Source organism: Sarcophilus harrisii, chromosome X (assembly GCF_902635505.1).
Source record: "Sarcophilus harrisii chromosome X, mSarHar1.11, whole genome shotgun sequence".
Taxonomy (NCBI): domain Eukaryota; kingdom Metazoa; phylum Chordata; class Mammalia; order Dasyuromorphia; family Dasyuridae; genus Sarcophilus; species Sarcophilus harrisii.
In genome coordinates this window covers 355,537-373,016 of record NC_045432.1, presented here as the reverse complement: position 1 = coordinate 373,016, position 17,480 = coordinate 355,537, and the positions used below count along the sequence as shown (strand labels likewise).

The window sequence follows — 17,480 nt, the reverse complement described above, 5'->3', positions numbered from 1 at the left end:
AGAAGGAGCAGCCTGAGAGGGAGGAGCAGACCCAGAGCAGAAGGCTCCCAGAAACCTAGAGAGAAGAGGGGATCCAGGAGGAGAGAGAGTGTTGGAGGCTGCAGAGGGATCAAGGAGAAGGAGGACGGAGAAAAGGCCCGTGGCTTTGGCCACTAAGAGATCACTGGTGACTTTGGGAGGGCACTTTTAGTGGCACGGGAGGTCAGAGGCTGCCCTGTAAGGGGTGAAGTGGATTGCAATGCTCACTGGGCATGATGATGTTAGTCTTATACATGTCTTGAAAGACTCCTTGGTCAAGGCTGTGGCTCCCAAATCTGTGGCTTTCCTTTCTTCCTAGCTCTAGTGCCTAGACTTGATCTCTTCCCTTCTATAAGATCAGGCCCCTGAAAGTGGTGGGCTGCCTCTGGGACTCTCAAATGCCTGTGGCACCCCCTGGAATGGTCTTTGTTTCATCTGAAGATATTCTTCCTCGCCTTGCTCCAGGCTTCCTCTGGTAACCCATGTGCATAGTGATTGCTGCAGCCGGTCCATAGATGACGGTAACTGGTTCAATAAGGTGATTGAGAGACTATACCCCAGTTTGGGTTACAATTGTCTATCAGTAGTGATGGGAAGACTCATTCCCCAGGCAGGAAATAACCAAAGTAATCTATAAGGTGCCCCAAATTCACCAGCACTTTTACTGAACTCTCGTCCCCTCAAACAGTTAAGAGAAATAATGGTATCCAGACAAATAAGCTGACAAATGTGGAGAAATCTGTGGAGGAAACTGATGCAGACAGGGTGAAGTATCCATGTCCTAAAGGGAGACAGTGCAGTCTTAGGCTGGACACTTCAAGCAAGTCACTAATGGAGTGTCCAAAGAGGACAGAGGGAAGGAGTGGAAGCTGACAGGAGTTTGGGAATGCCTGTCTCCCCATGTGGCTAGCTTCCGGGAACCAGTTACAGAAGGTCTGCTCATACATCACAACCTCTTCAAGTTCCCTCCACTCTGTACTGTTACAGCTCTCTTAGAAGCGAGTTTGTAATGTTCTTGTTGGTTTTCTGGAGGTCTTGGAGCAGCCTTCCTTTCAACAGATTCATCACCATGAGAATAGCCAGGTGTTAAAGTCCCAAAGTCCTTATTGTCTCCTTCACAATCTAGTTTCTTGCCTGGGGCCCAGCTAGCTTTCTGGAGGTGTTTCAGGAGTCTTGGTCTCAGTGGGGAAGTGCAGGGGCCCACCACGGTGGTGTGGAATGAAGTGAACAAATCTGGCTCTGAGTCCCCGGGCTTGTAGCTTCAGCCTCCAGCCACCACAAAGGTGGACGCTGGAATGAATCTGTCTCTCGTTCCCTGCTGCCTGTTATATGCTCTGTTATAATTACATCATCATAGGTGTGAATCTTGTGGAACTATAATTAAGTACTAAGTACATTTCCTGAACTAGAGAACTATTAATTGCCATGCTAAACTAGATAACCATTGTCTTTCAATTCCACTTAGGACCTTGTAAGAATCCTTGCTTTAAGTACAAGAGTTCTGGCCCATAACACGGGCTCCCTAAGCTCCCTCAAGCAGAGAAAATTGATTGCAAACATTCTGCACATCTAACAGACCCCCCATTACACAAGGAGAAAATGACCTAACATAAGGGCAGTAGGGTTCCTTGGCCTGCCACTAACTAGAAGCCTTCAAATAGTCGCCAGCAGACTTCTTGTTGGGAACGTGGTGGAGGAGATCCATAGTCCAGTGGGCCTGAATGAGATGGACGGGCCCTTCCAACTCAGAGATCCTGGCCCCTCTGGGCAACACTCATTCCTCATTTTGTTGTTCAGTTGTTTTCAGTTGCGAATGATTCCTCTTGACCCCATTTAACATTTTCTTGGCAGAGATACTGGAATGGTTTACCATTTCCTCTTCCAGCTCATTTTACAGATGAGGAAACTGATGTAGACAGGGTGAAGTGATTCAGCTGGGGTCACACAGCTGGTGTTTGGGGCCGGGTTTGAACTCAGGAAGATGAGCCTTCCTGACTCCAGGCCTGATACTCAATGCACCACCTTCATCTTCATGTACTTTGTCCCATCTCTGGTAACAGCGGCTAGACTGATCTCTCTTGAGTGTCCGTGGGCCTCGTTTCCTAAGTGGTGCCGTACTCTGAGAATCTCTTCAGTTATCACAAAGTGTCCACATGGAGGAAGGAGTATCACAAGATCATCCCTGTCAAGAGGGCATCCCTTTCCTAGTGAAACTTTGGGGGACATGATCCCTGGCTCTGGCAAATAACTCTGAGGCCCTTTTGGTTTTCCCCACTCACAGGATCATTGAGCAAAATCATCTCTGCGAGCAGATCCATCATGGAGTCTTATGGACCTTAAGCTGTACGTGGAAACGACTAGTGTGAGGGTAATATTGAAGTCTTCTCAAGTCAAATTTGAGTGCACGTTTATGATAGACTAGGAAAATGAGCAGGAGAGGCTTGGCTGGGATTTTTCTCTTGATAAGGGGCAGGAGATCCAAGGGAACAAAGAGTACTTTTTCTAGTCAGATCCTCTTCTGAGCCCCCACTGCTCTGCCTCTACATCTGACTGAACTGCCTCCTTCCCAGTGGGGAAAACACTTTTGGCTGGGGACATTGGGAACCAATTCGGTGCAAAAAGGCTGAAGAGGAACCCTGAGATCCAGTGCAATGGGCTAGAGGAAAGCACTTTGAAAGATGGGGCTGCTCTCTTGGAAGCTATGTTCCAAGGTACCATTCAGTTCTGACATACTTTGTTCTGTATTCGAAGGTCTTTTCAGCTAATAATTCTGAGACCCTATTCTACTCCTCCCCACAAACCAGATGAGCCAGAAGGACACCTGTGATGGTCTTTCAGCTGCATCTTTCTTGAAAATTCAGTTTTATTTCAGTTCCAAGTTCTTTTTCTTTCCCTCTGCCTTCCCCAGCTATTGAAAAGACAGGAAAAAATAGAACATATTACAAATATGGGTAGCCATGCAAAATAAATTTCCACATTAGCTCTGTTCAAAATAAAGCAAAAAGAAAGAAAATATACTTCAGCCTGCACTCGGAGTCTTTCTATTCCCTTTCTGTATGGAGATAGCATGCTGATTGGATCTTACAAGAGGATGAGATTTCTCGATGTGTTTACCGAGGGCATGGTAGAGAAGGTGTACGTGGCTACAAGGAGCGCAGCAGGGTGGGAATTTAGTGCCATTTGAAGCAGGCACTTGCTAAGCAGTGGAGATATAAAGAAAAACCCCACTCCCCACCCCCAACCAAAAAAAGTCCCTGCTGGCAAGGAGGTCACCACTAACTGGGGGAGCCTACAAGGAAGCAATCACATAAAAGCCAAATATAGGACTAAATTGGGAGGGTGCCTCAGAAGGAAGGCTCTAATCTTAAGAATTGTGCCATTTAAGTGAGGACTAGAAATCTGCTTTCATGGAGTAAAATAAATGATCCTGTTGGGTTTTATTGTTCTCCATCAGTAGAATCTAAAACAATACATTCCTATCATAATCAAGTTCATATCAATCTGCTGCCTTTAGGAGTTTCCCTCAGTACCATGTATAAGAACCTTTGTGTGTGAGAGGCAGCTAGTTTGGTAGAGTGGATAGGACACCAGTCCTGAAGTCAGGAGAAGCCGAGTTCAAATCTGATCTCAGACACTTAACGCTTTCTGGCTGTGTGACCCTGGCCAAGTTATTTCACTCCAATTGCCTCAGCTGGAAAAAAAAAAAAAAAAAAAAGAACCTTTATGTGTGAAAAGCAATCTGGCAAATTCTTTGAATAGAATTTAAAACTGCCTTTTTTCTTCCAGATCATATTTGAGCATACATCTTGATAGATTCTAGTGAGTGTTTCCTATAATTCTTGTTGTTTCTATAATTGCGTAACTCCAGTTGGGTTGGTATTGCTATCATTTGGTAGGAAAGGACTGTTTCAAAATCTATGATCTCTCTTCTTCTGCTGTTTTGCTTAAAGGATGTTTCCAGAAAAGTCCAGGGGAGGGGAGGGATTGAAGACAGGCAGAATAGCACGGTGCCATCTTTAGGGAAAATTAGAAATTTTTTAGCTTTGGGGAGTCCACTGCTTTATTCCTACTGGGTTTGTATCATTGCCTATCTATGGATAAGCTCCATTGCAGTCTAAAGTAATGGAATATTGCAACTGAGAAGCAACACTTAAATCCAATTCAGTTCATCTCACACCTTCGTTCAAGAGCTAGTGGAGATCTCCACTTCATGGCAAGTGACTGTCTAGAGGAGAAATCCTTAAAAACCTTCAGTGAAAAAGTACCATAATATAATCTTTGGGATCTAGCTTCTAGTACATTTCTTGAATTAAAATTCATGGTCCGATATCCCCTTGTTTATATCCACAAGGTTGCTATTTCTATCAATTGATTGGACATCTTGAATTTAAAAAAATTTCATTAGGTGTCAGACTGCTGAGAAGAGGGGTGATTCCTGAAAACTCATCAAAAAAAAAATACAGTGACATCTTTACTGGATGTCTTTTTTCAATATAAGACAATGGAATGGTCCAACTAGGAATCAAGATATTTAAATTCATTTCTATTCTTCAAGAACCTTATCTAATAGAGCTCCAGTTCGTGTTAGATTTCTATCTCTAAAAGGAATCTTTAAAACTCATGAGGAAAACATAGTCTATCACCAGGATCGCAGCTACGTGACCCATAAAATAATAATTTCCTTGAAGTAAAAAGCATATATAATCTAATAATTCATATTGTTTAATCAGTTTGACTGGTACTGCTGTCAGTTGATAGGCTAGTTCAATTTCACTTGAAGCGAACGAAAGCTCCCTGCTTGTAGACTACTGTAGACTTCTTAAAAACAGGGCACATACACTATTGGTTTTTTATTGCTCTCAGTTAATGGGAGAACCCTTTTGCTATCTGAAGCAATATACTCTTGGAAGTGGAAAGCGTGACATTTAAATTCTATTCAATTCTTCAAGAATTTTGAGCTAGTGGTCACTGGAAACTTGCAATTTATTAGATTTTTGTTTATAGGAAGAATCATTCAAAGCGTGGAGGAAGAATAGAGTATAATCTGTACGAAGCTAGGTCTATGATCAATAATATGCTACATTCCTTGAATAAAAAACATCTTCCACAAACAGTTTACTCCTTTTGAATTGAAGGTACTGATGTCAATAACTTAGTTCTGTTTCAGTCTCATGCAATGAAAGCTTTTCTGGTATTCTACAGTGGGTGAGTTGGGGTTACCCCTTATGTAATGCCATCGGCTTGAGCACCTACCAGTTGTATTTCCCTTACAGTTAGATACCACAGATTAGCACCAGTGTTTCTTGAGGCACTTCCATTTCATAAAATTACAACACTTCTGAAAACAGATTTCATGGCCTTCTCCACATGAAGATATACAACCTATACACGTTAGAAAGGGGAGATGGAAATGAAAGTCTCTTAATCTTTGACCTAGGCTGGCTCTATGTTAAAGATTCCCATGGGTACAGATTCTTCCTGGGATACCTTCTCCACTCTCCTCCCATTCTGAAAAAGTGGGCAATGCTTAGTTAACTCAGACACCAAAGGAAAGAAGGCTAAGAGAAGATGACTGGCCAGAGGACGATGCTTTCTGTGACCCCAGTGCCCAAACTCAAGAGTTCTTTTAATTGCATCACAGAGAATGGGTCAATAGCAGAGAGATTTGGGGGTGAGGGGAGAAGGCACTCTATCCCTCAAAAAATCCTTCATAGAGAAACTGATTCGGTCTATGTGTAAGTTTACCTTTAGACATGAGCTTCATTGTTTCCTACATCAGGATCCCTCTTATGTCATAGAACTGCGTTTCTCAGGAAATGAGTTCAGCAACTTACTAGTTCCCCACAGTCTAAACGGATGAACGCGTCAGTGCAGAGAATACTCCGGAATCTTCCCGAATAGGAGGCCAGGGGCCTTCACCTGTAAGGATGGGCTGCCTTCAGCCACCTTTCCACGTCTGCTCCTTCTTCAGACCAATACGTTTTTGAAAGTCAGAATAAAGACTTATTGAATCCTGTGAGCAGAAATTACTTGATTCATTGTACCTCTCTCCCCAGCATTTAGGAAACCGCCAAGAACATAGGAAGTCTTTGATAAATACTTAGGGACTGGACTGAATTGGAAAGCAGTTATTGCTTGGTCAGAGGAAGAGATGCTCTATAGCCACCAGATGGCAGTGTTAACTGACCCAACATAATACACTCCTGTATCCCTGGTCTAAACAACAGCTAACATTTTTATAACACTAGGTGTCAGACGCAGTGTTAAGCACGTGTTTAATCCTCATTTCATTAGGATGTAGGAATTAGTAGTATTTTCATTTTCTGCATGAGGAGCCTGAAGCAGACAAAGGTTAAATGGCTTGATCACAGTTCAGAATGGCCTGAGGCTAAATTTGAATTTGGGAAGATCTTCCTAAACCCAGGTCTGGCAGTCACTCCACTATACCATCGAGCTGCCTCTAATAAGTTAACAAAGTCAAACACATTCATTCTTGGTGGGCAAACCTTTTCTGGATGCATTTACCGAGACTGGTCAGTAGAGCATGGAGCTGGAGCTGGATCAGAAACTCTCTAATCCAACCCATTCATTCTGTAAACTCAGGCTTAAAAATATCTTCTCCCTCTATACTCCTTCATTGGGTGGTCTTATCAACTTGCGTGGATTCAATTGTGGTCTTTAGGCAGCTGTCTCAGATCTATTTGGCCCTCTGTAACCTGTCTTCTCATCTCCAGTCTAGCACCTCCACTTACTTACCCCTTCGCATCTCGAACTGGATATCTCATAGACATACCCCAAAACAAATTCGTCAACGTTCACAACCTTGATTCCACTTTCTCCCTTACTCTGCATACCTAAACCATTGACACCGATGATTTCTTCCTTCGCAATGTCTCTTGTATACATTTCCTCCCTTTCACTTAGATTGCCACAATCCTAATGGCAAATCTTTGCACCATATGGAACTTTTGTGAAAATCAAGCATATGCTAGGTCATAGCAATATTGCAAGCAAATGGAAAAAGGCAGGGAGGGTCAAGATATCCTTTATAGACCATTATGCAAAAAGAATAGAAAGTGTTTCCAACTTCCCAAAGAAAAGATAGAGACCTAAATCGAGATTGAACATGAAATCCTCAACAAGGAGTAGATCAAAGAACAAATCGTAGAAATAATAACTATGTAAAAGAAAAATGTTAATGATGAAACAATATGCCAGAATTTCTAAAATAGTCCTTAAGGTGAAAATCATATCCTTATAAGAATACATTAACAAAATAGAAAAAGAGAAGACCCATGAACTATGTACTTTTTAAAATTAAAGAATCAACAAATAAGCAAACCGAAAATAAGCACAAAAGAGGAGAAATTAGGGAAATGAATGGGAAACCAAGGAAGTGATACATTCAACTTTTAGTAGTTGGTGCTTGGCAAAAACTCATGAAATTGATAAACCTTCACAAAGCTAATATGAATAGAAAGAAGAGAGCAGAAAATCAAATCAAGGGCATAGCATATGAGCAAGGTGACATCACAGCCAATACTTGAAGAAATTAAAAGGTTAATAGGACACATTATGTACAGCTACATACTGAGAATACAAAAGAAATAGAAGAATACCTTCCAAAATATAAAACACCCAGATTATCAGAAGATGAGATAAAGATTTTAAATACCTAACCTCAGAAAAGAAAACAGACCTAGCATTAAGGGAACTACCAAAGGAAAACAAAATTCCCAGGCCTGAAGGATTCACAGTATTCTATCAGACTTTAAAGAACAGTTAGAACTCATGCTTCACAAATTATCCTCAAAAGTTGAGAAATAAAGCACCCTACCAAACTCCTTTTATGAGAGAAAGTACTTATCCTTTGGCCAGGGAAATTTAAAACACAGAAAGGAAATTGTAAGCCAATATAATTAATAAAAATTGTCTCAAACTTTTTCAACAAAATCTCATTGTACAGAGTATAGTGATTTATCTAAGAGATCATCCAATATGACCAGATAAAATATAAGAGAGGTATGAGAATGGTTTGACATCAAGGAAATAATTAACATAATTAGCACAGTGTAAAAAATCACATGGTTATCTCAACAGATGAAAAAAAAAACTTCACAAAATATAATACGTTTATATTAAAAAAAAAATCCTGCAAAGTAGAGGGACTTTTAAAAATATCATAACAAGCACTTTTCTAAAGCCAAAAAGAATTATGTTCTTTTCTAATATAAGACTGAAGCAAGAATGCCCACTTCTCCCACTAGTCATCAATATAGTTCTGCAAATGCTAGCAACAGCAAAGGAATTCTTGCTTTTCCAGTTGTGTTCAACTATTTATGACCTTATACAGGGTTTTGTGGCAAAAATATTGGAGGAGTTTGTCACTCTCCAGCTCATTTTACACATGAGGAACTGAGGTAAAGTGTTAAGTAATTTGGCTAGGTCATACAACTAGTAAGAGTCCAATGCCAGATCTGAAGTCAGGTCTTCCTGATTCAAGATCTGGAACTCTACCGATTGTGCCATCTAGCTCGCTGTGTATGATCTTATCAACTTGCGTGGATTCAATTGTGGTCTTTAGGCAGCTGTCTCAGATCTATTTGGCCCTCTGTAACCTGTCTTCTCATCTCCAGTCTAGCACCTCCACTTACTTACCCTTCGCATCTCGAACTGGATATCTCATAGACATACCCCAAAACAAATTCATCAAGGTTCACAGTCTTGATTCCACTTTCTCCCTTACTCTGCATACCTAAACCATTGACACCGATGATTTCTTCCTTCACAATGTCTCTCATATGCATCTCCTCCTTTCTGCTTACACAGCCACAACCCTAATTCAAGCTTCTGAATTTTCCCTACTCCATCCAATCCCTGAGGAAATTTGTCCCTGGGGCCTTTCATATTAACTCCCGAGCTGGGCCAGGCAGTGAGTAGTCAGTGTTGATGACATCCAGGATGGAGGGCCCTTTGTCCACAAGCATTCCCTCTGGAGACCAAGAAACAACATGTTTTCACACATCAGTCTCCTGCCTTTGATATAGGGGAAAGGCAGCCTTCCATCCTGCCCAGTCTGCTGCCTCCCTTGGGAAGATGAAAATCGCCATTCTGTTGAGCACCAGATTCCTCCCTTAAGGAGAAGAAAAGTATTTCTTCAGCTCTCAGTACTTGTCTCTTCTTGAGAACCTCCTAAGGCCCCAAGAAAACTGTACCTATAGACAATCAAAGACTATGTGAATTCATTCTGCAGTGATAAACTCCCTGTTGCACGATATCTTTCCTGTCACAATGATTCTGCATCTCTGGCCATCATCACTGAAACACTATTCTTTATCTAGTCCCTTAATACCATTCACTTCAATCTAACCTCAGCTGTTCTCCCCTACTCCAATCCCACTCTAAAGTGACCCACCCATTTTGCTGGGCTTTCTGGGATGTTCTTTTTAATTTAATATTTTTTCCCAGTTATATTTAAATGTTTTTTTTACATTTATTCTTAAAACTTTGGAGTTCCGGGTTCTTTTCATTATCCCTAATCCCAATTAAGAAACCACATGTAAAGTTATGCAAAACATTTCATAAAAGTCGTTCTGTGAAACAAAACATAGATCTTCCACTGTAATGGGGGGAAAACTACTTTTAAAAAATTAAGTTTAAAAAGAGAGAGAGGAAAGGAGGGGGAGAGAGAGAGAGAGAGACAGACAGATGGAGGGAGGGAGGGAAAGAGAGATCTGTATTTAGACATTCAGACACAATTAGTTCCTTCTCTGAGTAGGGATAGGATTTTTCCTAAGTCCTTCAGAGTAGTCACAGATCATTGTTTTGCTGAGAATAGCAGTCGTTTACAGCTGGTTATTGAAGAACATTGTTATTACTTTGCATACAGTACATTTCACTTTGCTTGAGTTCATGGAGGACTTCCCAGGTTCCCTCTCACCCAGCATTTTCCTCATCATTTCCCAAAGAACAATAATATCCCATCACAAACACCCATAATTTTGTGTGTATGGTATTTGTGCCTAGTGATGGTGGTGTGAGGTTAAAGGCTATGTGTGCATTTATGGCCCTGTGGGTACAGATCGTATCTTTGATCATTTATCTGGGACATGGCTTTTCTTTCTTTTTTTAAACAAATTTTACTCAGTTCCTTCTATGTTTGAGAAATGGCTCTTTAGGATGTTTGCTCCATAAGCAAGAAAATTGGTTTCATCGTAAATCTTTTCCTTTCCTATCCATCTTCTGGAACTCACTGAGACCTGTTTACTTCTTGATGACATGTGCTGGTCCCTCTTTCCATCAATAGCTGCACTTTCACTCCTCCCCTCAGTTCATTACTTGAGGTAGAGGAGTAGGAATTCTCCTTGCTCCTCTTGAACATTTTCAGAGTCTTCCCTTCCCTTTCCTTCCTTGAGTGAAGTAACCATTAAGATTCACTTGATCCATCTGATTGAAATTCTGGTAATTACTGTGGATGGGCCTCCAGGACATTCCCTCTATTTCCTCAGTGAGTTCAGGACCTGGTTCATAATCTTTCTCTCCAATTCCTTCCCTCGCTTCAGCTTACATAGCTATGCTCTTTCAAACATGCTAACCTCCCACCTACTCAGCTTCCTACTTCCCATGACCTTGTCACCTCCACCCCAGCCACACATAAAGATGGTCCTACCTTTGATTTTACCATCACTTACAAGTATACCCACCTCTATGTTCATGAACTCTAAAATTCCCCTATCTGATTACAATCTGTTGTCATTCTGCCTTGCAACCCCAAACCTTTTTGCTCTTCCATACCATGACCTCTAAACCCTGAACCTCTCTGTTTCTTCCCAAGCAATCATCTGTGTACTAATCATACTTTTTCCCATCTTAATCCTTTGGTGAACCAGTTCTCTCAACTCTACCTGGTCCTCTTCCCTAAATTCTTTGTCCCCTTATCCATATCACCAATCTTGTCCTGCCAAACCTCACCTTAAAATTGTTCCAATCTTCTGTTGCCTTCACTCTCGCATGCAAGTTGCCTGGAACCTGGAGAAAATCACAAAACTCTGCTGATTGGGTCCTTCCCCAAATTTATGTGACATAACCTCAACAGTATCCTCGTTGCTGCTAGGCAATCCTTTTAAGACACCCTAATTAACACACTGCGAAGCACAGTGCACAGAGCACCAGGCCTGCAGTCAAGACTCATCTTCCCGAGTTCAAAACTGGCCTCAGACACTTCCTAGCCATGTGATCCTGAGCAAGTCATTTCACCCCGTCTACCTCAGTTTTCTCATCTGTACAATGAGCTGGAGAAGGAAAAGACAAAGTACTCCAGTATCTGCCAAGAAAACCCCAATTAGGGTCAGGAAGAATCAGACGCAGCTGAAGAACGACCAAACATCAGATGAACTCACTATCCCACTCATTTCACTGGCTCTTTCAACCTGTTTTTCTAGCCCCCCTTCCTTCCACCCACACTGGGTCCTATTTCACGGAAAACTCCCTCTTCTCTCTGCTCATTTCACATCCCCCAGATTCTTCTGCCGTTTTCTCTTTCCCCATTGTCTCACATGAAGAAGAAGCCCTTCTCCTTACCAAGGAGTGATCCCACTCTGTTCTGTCAGATTATCCCCTCTATCATCCCCATCATCTCATTGCAATCTCTTCCTGTCTGCTGACTCTTTTCCTGCTGCCTATAAACACATCCATGTCTCCCCATCCTCAGGAACCCCACCCTTGATCCTTCCATCATCACATGTCTCTCTCCCCTTGAGTACTTGTTAAATTCCTTAAGACCAATCATCTCACCCTCTTTTTAACTCTTTATGGTCTGCCTTCCAACTTCATCATTCAATGAAAACCATTCTTTCCAAAGTTATAACAATATTTTTAATCAGCAAAGCTGTTGCCCTTTCCAAATCCTCATCCTTTTTGACTTCTCTGCATTTTTTGATAGTTTGTTTTTGTGCCACCATTTTCTCCTGGTTTTCCTCCTACCCAATGTGGTGGCTCCCCAGTCTCCTTTGCTGGATCTTCACGTCAGGCCTACTAATGGGGAGAGTCCTTCGGGGTTCTTTGCTTCTCTCTCTGTACTACTTGGTAGCCTCATAAGATGGCATGGACTTATTACTTCTGTGCTGATTCTCAGATCCACTCAGATCCCAAACCCCTCTGTCTTCTCTGTGGGACAATCTCACATCTCTAACTTGGATATCATGAAATCATGAATTGGATGTCCCATCTTAATTTCAACATATCTAAAACGTGCCATTCTTTTTTTTTATTAAAGCTTTTTAATTTTTAAAAGATATGCATGGATAATTTTTCAACAGTGATTCTTGCAAAAGCTTGTGTTCCAATTTCCCTCCTTTCCTCCATCTCCTCCCCTAGATGGAAGTAATCCAATATATGTTACTCTTGGTCAAAATATATGTTAATCTAATATATGCACACATATTTATACAATTGTCGTGGTACACAAGAAGAATCAAAGAAAAAAGGAAAAAAATGAGAAAGAAAACACAATGCAAGTGAACAACAAGAAAAAGAATGAGAATGTTATGTTGTGATCCATCCTTAGTTCCCACAGTCCTCTCTCTGGGTATAGATGATTCTCTTCATCACAAGATCATTGGAACTGTTTTAAATCATCCTGTTGTTGTAAAGCGTCACATCCATCATAATTGATCTATAATCTTGTTGCCATTTATAATGATTTCCTGGTTCTGCTCATTTCACTCGGCATCCGTTCATGTAAGTCTCTCCAAGCCTCTCTGTATTCATCCTGTTGGTCATTTCTTACACAACAATAATATTCCCTAACATTCATATCCCATAACTTATTCAGCCATTCCCCAGCTGATGGGCATCCACTCGGTTTCCAGTTTCTGGCCACTACAAAAGGGCTGCCACACACATTTTTGCACATGTGGGTCCCTTTCCCTCCTTTAGTATCTCTTTGGAGTATAAGCCCAGTAGTAGCACTGCTGGATCAAGGGTATGCACAGTCTGATAACTTTTTGAGCATAATTCCACATTGCTCTCCAGAATGGTTGCATGTATTCACAGTTCCACCAACAATGCGTCAGTGTCCCAGTTTTCCCACATCCCCTCCAACATCCATCATTGTCTTTTCCTGTCATCTTAGCCAGTCTGACAGGTGTGTAGTGGTATCTCAGAGTTGTCTTAATTTGCATTTTTCTGATCAATAGTAATTTAGAGCACTTTTTCATATGAGTAGAAATGGTTTCAATTTCTTCTTCTGAGAATTGTCTGTTCATATCCTTTGACCATTTATCAATTGGAGAATGGCTTGAGTTCTTATAAATTTGAATCAATTCTCTATATATTTTAGAAATGAGGCCTTTATCAGAACCTTTGAATGTAAAAATAAAACATGTCATTATTTCCCCCAGCTTCTTTCCCATATCTACTTTCCCTCTCCGCCAGGCTCAACCTAGGAACCATCCTGGCCTCCTCACTCTTTCTCACCTCCAATATCCAAGGCTTGTCAGTGTCACCTGTGCAGCATATCTTGAATACACTCCCCTTTTCTCCTCTGACCCTGCCCCCACCCTGGTACAAATCCCCATCACTTCACACCTAGATCATTGCTATACCAGCCTGTTTTCATTGCAGTCTCTTAAAGTGATCTTCCTAAAGTATAGTTCCTACCATGCCATCTTTCTACTCAGTCAACTCCAGGGGCTTCTTATCCACCTCCAGGATCAAATACAAAACTGCTCTGTTTGGCATTCATAACCCAACTCTCCTGCCTTCCCACTCTTCTTATGTTTTCCATCATCAAGAGCCCTGTGCTCTTCCACCCAGTGACACTGACGTCCTCATTATTGCTCAAAAAATCCCTGGATCTCCCAAGTCTGGCCATTCTCACGGATTGTTCTTCGGGCCTGGAATGCTGCCCCTTCTCATCTCTGCCTCCTGACTTCCTTCCTCCTATAGGAAACTTTCTACTGGAAATTCTCTTTTGGTTGCTTCCTATTTATTCTGAATGTAGTTAATTGGCACATACTTGTTTGTATGCCATTTCTCCCATTAGAATGTAAGCTCCTTAAGGTGAGAGGTTTTATCCTTGTGCCTTTTTTTGTATTCCCAGTACCTGGTACACAGTAGGCACTTAGATTCACTGTCTGACTGACAAAGAGTTGCTCTTCTTAAGGCTGGATGCGGGAGCTCAATAGGAAGTAGGTATTAGGAGCATGATGTTCCTAAAGCTCTCGGCCTCAGCCCTGGGCTTTCCTCACCAGGTCTGAGTGATGCTGATGGTAGAGGGGGCTTGAGATTTCTAGCACATGCATTCAAAACAGTGCCCTGTACTAAAGTCTTTTGCTATTCATTCCTCTTCTTGAAAGCTTAGCAGTTTCTAAATAGACTTTGTATGCCTAGGAAAGATTGCACCCGGAAGCTGGTCATGGTAAGGAAGAGAGGCTTATCTTTTGAATGTGCAGCTTTGAGAAGATTAAAAAGGAGACATCTTATTGAGAGGAGTTAAGGGGTATAGAACAATGCAACGACATTTGGGAAAAGTCGTTTTGGGAAAAGTGATGAATTAAAAACCTAGTTCCTGGAAATTTTTCCACTATGTTTGATCTCATTATGGAACTTTGCCTTATTGGTAGTGAAAATCACTTGGGTCAGAGATCTTCAAAGGCAGAATGGATCTTTGTCCCCTCATATTCCCACCCTCTCTAATCAGAAGTGATTCAAGTTGTGGAATATAACAACAATTGCCCCAGGAAGATTTGTGCCCAAGATGCGGAATGAAAAAAAATTACATATGGAAATGTTACTTTTGGACAGAGATTCCTGAAAAGACATGATTGAAGGTAGCCTTACTCTGGGCCGCTGTACTCTGAAAGTCTTTCATGGCCAAACAAGTAGAAGAAAGGGACACTTTTACTGTTGGAGGAAGTGTTTTCCGAACATGCTTGCCTAGCTTTGCTGGCCTCTCAACCAAGCTTATGGAATCTGACCCTTTGAAAGGAAGGTCAGCTTTCCTAGCCACAGTAAGATATTTGGGTTCATGTTTCTGTTCACGTTCATGGTTGTAGTTCCCTATCATGCACGACAGTGGCTTGGTTAGGCTATGTGGATTGTTTGGGGTTTGGATATATAAAGGTCTGAAGGGAAAAAAAAATGACCTAGTCCTGGTTTTGATGAGGGCAGGGTACTGAAGGAGAGGTGTGGCAAGAATAGGTGAGAATTTCCTTGTTCTTCAGGGTGAGAGTTCACAGCAAAGGAAATTTGCTAAACTCAAAGGCTATGATTTAAAAGGCTTTTATTGTTAAAGAGACACCAAGAGAAAGACTTCCTTGGCGGGCAATATCATTCTCAAGAGAGCAGTGATTTGCAAAGAGACCTTTTCTGACCACCTGTTTTATCCAGGAATCTAAGAATTGACATTCTGTATGCAAGACTATCAGAGTTTGTATATGAAAGGAGACATTTTATGAAGACTCATCTTCCTGTCTCCAGAGGATGTAAGACGATTTGAGTTTGTATAACTTTTTGTTGGTGATTTTACATAACTTTACAGGGCTGTCTTAGGTCAGAGTTTTACTCTCATCAATTTTGTATGGACCGAGAAGGATGTTTTTTACACTGTAAAGAAAGGCATTTCTTTGTATTTCAAGATGTCAAAACTCTGAACTCATGTACCATACAAAAACAGGCTGTAGTCTAGAGTTGGCCCAAGGGCTGTAGTTTGCTGATCCATGGTTTAGACAGGAAAGCTAGAATATTGCTGACATCGAGCTATCAGGCCCCCGTAGAGGCAGCAATAAGCTTTGGAACAATTCTAATTGAGGCTAAGGCCCTTTCAGGTCCAAAGCCAGACTTCCTATTGAATGAAGTCCAATCAAGTTGCTGCCAGTCAACAAATGGTTTTGAGGATAGACTCTTCATTACCAGTAGCTCTTACTAATTGTCAAAGTGGAAGGCTGGAGGAACCTCTAGAGTGGGAATTGATGTGTCCAGGATAGAAGTGTCTGTGTCAGAAAGAGAGACATCACCAACCCTGAATAGGCAGCAAACCCCCGCAAATTTGGAGAACAAATTGATCCATACATTATCTAAAAGTTTCCAAAAGAAGGATGCTTTTGATGCTGTTTGAGTGGTCTAGATTCCTGATGGTCTAGAGGTTAGTGGCTCTAAGAGAGTCATTAAGATTCCCCTTTAAATCGGGCTCAGGTTCTAGGAGTGAAAGAATTCACTTATTCCCAAATATTAGTTGCAAAATGAAAGTTTATTGTTAGGTAGAAATCAGTTTAAGCAGAGACTGACTTCTAGAGTGGCAGATCTATGGAAAATGGAGTTTTGCACTGAGAATGCAGTTCTCAGTGGCCAGAAGGTCCTGTCAATAAAGAGGGCTACTAAGGTCTATTTGCAAAAGACTTTAGTTGATGGAAGCCATTGTATTGGGTGTCTTTGTGAGGGCTGGGACAATCGGAGCAGATCACAACCAGTGGGGGCTGGGTGGCCCAAGCAAGTCAGAATGAGGGCTGGGACAATCCCGGATCTCCTACTGGAATTCAAAGGGATGCTTTTTGACCAAGATTTGTAATTGAATCAAAGGCTCTGACACCCTGGAAAGACAACTTGTCTGGGGAGGATATGCCTCATCCAGGAGGGGCTGGGAATCTGAAAGGAATCACAGATCAATAGGAAATACAGCTTCTTAAAGGGACCACAACCCACCTCACTTTCATCCCAAAACAATCATATCGTGTGAACAAATCAGTGATTGACAGAAAGCAAAAGCATTGGTTTCATGGTTTTATTTTTGTCTCTGTTGAAATCAATTTAATGAAAAAAAGAGTCTCAAGCATAGAAGTCAATTTAAAATTTTTTCTGTCTAGAAAATCCAAAAATAGAGAGAAACTTCTAAAACTCATTTTCAATTTTGGGCTTCTGTCTTTATCTAATGCTTAAGAACTCTGCCCTGCTAAGTATTGCCCTTTTAATTTTTTTCTCTTCTCTCCAATATAGAGAAGGAAGCTTTTATCTATAAGAAAATGTACCAGCAGGAGACCAGCCAAGATGATGGAGTAGGAGGAAACTATTAAACTCAGCTCTGGGCAACACTCTGCCCTTTTCCTGAACTACCTATCTCAATCCCCAGCTGAGCCCCTGCGTGTAGGTTCTACATGGCTAACACTGATCCCTATCCCTTGAGAGGGAGAGAGGACCTTGAACTCGTCCTCTGTGGCAAAGAAAAGGACTGAAACATGGTTACCTCGATCCTGCTCAAGGGAGGAAGGAGGATTCTTAAGACATCACCTAGCCAGGGAGTAGGCTATCGGTATGGTCCCTCAAATGTCAATCCCTGCATGATTCAAAGGATCAAAGACTCATTCCCAGATGAGAATCAGGGACTCACATTTTCTAGAAGAGATTGAGACAACACTCAAATAGCAGGACCTCAGCAAAGTCATTTTGATTAATAATAATAATAATAA

At 41.5% G+C, this 17,480-nt stretch overlaps 1 long non-coding RNA gene across 1 annotated transcript in view; it reads left to right on the top strand.

The window, feature by feature from the left end:
* The window catches only part of LOC116420182, a 19,665-nt gene extending 2,185 nt beyond the window's left edge, over nucleotides 1-17,480 (top strand). The window contains exon 2 of the long non-coding RNA XR_004230459.1: nucleotides 17,011-17,480. This is a non-coding gene — a long non-coding RNA (uncharacterized LOC116420182). The remainder of the gene's footprint in view (nucleotides 1-17,010) is intronic.